Raw genomic sequence first — 2,674 nt, 5'->3', positions numbered from 1 at the left:
CTTCTGGCTGGAAGGCCTCGACCACGGAGTCCAACACCTACCACTCCAGAGCTTCGAAGGGACCAACCCCCGCCTGGTGCAGTAGGGTCAGCTAAAGCGCAGTGGCCACACAAGCGCTGGACCTCGCATAGACCTCCGCAGCCCTAACCATAACCTTCGCGGCGGACCGAAGACAGAAGAGCGGCATGATCGATGCCTTAGAGTCGGAGGGCAGTGGCAGACACCGAGCCCCTAGGCCGCTCAAGGCAGCAGAGGTAATCCGGGCCACCTCCGACGCAAGCACCGTTAACTGCTGGCACTCCAAACGCAGTGCCCCTTCGATGCCCGAACCTCCACTAGCTCTCGCCACATATTTACCACCACCGCCCGAAGGGTGTTAACATTACTCTCAGCGGACAAGCGGGCTGCGTTGGCCGCATCGGCAACCTCCTTCGCCTCCCGGAGGTCTTCGGCAGCCTTCCACGCCTCAGCCTCCGCACACTCACGAAGCACCATCTCCTCATGAAGACGGCCCTCCGCGGACTCCCGCCCATTTTCAGGCCTCTTCCAAAACCTGGCGTCCGCCACCTCCCAGCGCCCTCATCAAAATTACTTTCTACAAGGTACCACCAAAGATGGAAAAAGACAAGATGAGCTACTCAGGACCCAACACCGGACCCGGTAATCATAACTAATACTACCGACCTGAAGGATCGCCGTTGCCAACTGTGCCTCCAGCTCCTCCAGGGGACGCTGGGCAAATGATTGCTCGGCCTCTCCACCCCGGAGTAGAGAGGAGGCAGCGGAGAAGGCCCTTGACGCCTCCGGGTGCAGCACGAAGCCATCCGGGGTCAGGACCCTGAGGCACCAGCCGCCGCGGGTGGGCCACCAGCTGACTCAGGGCCCCACAGGAATGAAGCCACATCCCTCAAGATAGCCCTCAGAGACCCCTCCCGAGGAGTCCCCGATCTCCGCTAGGCCTCCGAGGCCTCGAGGGGTGGAGTCAAGGACGCATCCACCTCGAAGGTCGCTACAAAAAAGAAACACAAATTAAGATCCTAGTGCACGATAAAAAAAAAGGGGGGATATGACTAACAAAGCAAATCACACCTGGTTCCCCCGAACCTCTTACAGGAGGACCCGTAGCATCCTCAGCATCCGAGTCAACAATATCGAAGTCAAAGTCCACAGAGGCCACGCCTCCCGGTTGGCTCTGGCCGTGACCCGCAATATCCGGGGAGGCCCGGTCCTTCCCCCGGTCATCGCCGCCACCCTGGCCCTCGCCTCCGAATTGATCACTCACGCTCCTAACCCTCCTTAGGCGCTTCTTGCGAACTAGGGGCACCTTCAACGACTCGGCTGTCGAACCAGTATGCGAGTCTCCGGATGCTGAAGGCCGTCAGACCTGGAGCATCCTCGCACGAATGGGGGGGCCTACACGCGCTCATTTTCCAGCAGCCCCAGGCTCTGGAGGATCCCGCCATGCCGGAGCCCCCACGCCAAGGTAAAAGCAGACACGATTGTACCGCTCCCAACTCCGTGCCAGGGCCACCTGCCGCTCTCGCTATCACTGACGGGCAGACCGGAATACACCTTCGGTCACTCTTTCGCACCTTGCTCGAAAACGCAATTCCAGCCCATTTGAAGGGGCCGGATATGCAACATGGTGAACTCCTCCATGAGGTCACGCATGCTCATCTTCTCGGCCACCCTCTGGAGAAGGGCCAGCCGTGAGGCGACCTGATCGTCCGTAATCCCCGTCTCTGGCTCCGGAACATAAGTGATATCCTGGTTCGTAGAGCGAAGGGGTGATGCAGGGCCGACGCTCTAGTAAAACCACCACTGCAACCAGCCGGTATACCACTGGCTATTAATGACCTTCATCAGGAAGGCATCGTGATACTGTGGTCGTATCTGGAAGTTGATACTCCCAAAACTAAGGGTCCTCTTCATCCCCTTGACCTTGATCAACTTCGGCTGGCAACTAGCAAAGTGGAGGGCCGCGAAGAAATTCACCTTCCCTTCACACCCCTCCGCCCGCATGGCCCACTCAAAGGTGGCCAGGCAGTCAATGGCATTAGCATGGAGCTACAGAAGCTCCATGTAGAAGTGGCGAAGCACCTCTTCAAGCAATGGCACTGAGGGAAAACCCAGGCCTGCCTCGAAGAAGGCTTCAAACACCACGACCTCATGGGCTAGAGGCTTCGGGACCTCCTCGCCCAGCGAAGGCCGAGTGATAGCTCGGGAGGGAATCTTCCCCTCCCTAACCATCCGGTCAAGCTCCTCGTCATCGATGATAGACGCTCCCAGCACAGTGGTTTGCTGGGAGTGGATTTTGCCGGCACGCCGAAGCTCCACTCCTGGCGGCAGCCCCATCAGCGACGAGAAAGCCGATGACACCTGAGGGTCCCCCGCCGCAGCTTCACTCGGGGTACTCAAGTCAGCCATATGAACCGCAAGAGAGTGGCGAAAGGTGCCGGATTACGAGAGAGAGAAGAGTAGGGATCAAAGAACAACTCGCACAAGGTAAAAGGTGCTGAAGACAAAGGCAGATGAGAACGAGGAGTCTGCGAAAGGGTTGCTCTGAGCAATCCCCCTCCTTCTACAAATAGGGAGCAACTTGCCCCCTCCAGGCGGCGGGCGCACGTGCCGTCCTTTTGCCTACTAGGCCGAAATCATGGGGGAGTGAAACCGA

The sequence above is a fragment of the Phragmites australis genome, chromosome 4 (genome assembly GCF_958298935.1).
Source record: "Phragmites australis chromosome 4, lpPhrAust1.1, whole genome shotgun sequence".
NCBI lineage: Eukaryota > Viridiplantae > Streptophyta > Magnoliopsida > Poales > Poaceae > Phragmites > Phragmites australis.
Note: the sequence above shows the minus strand (reverse complement) of the source record.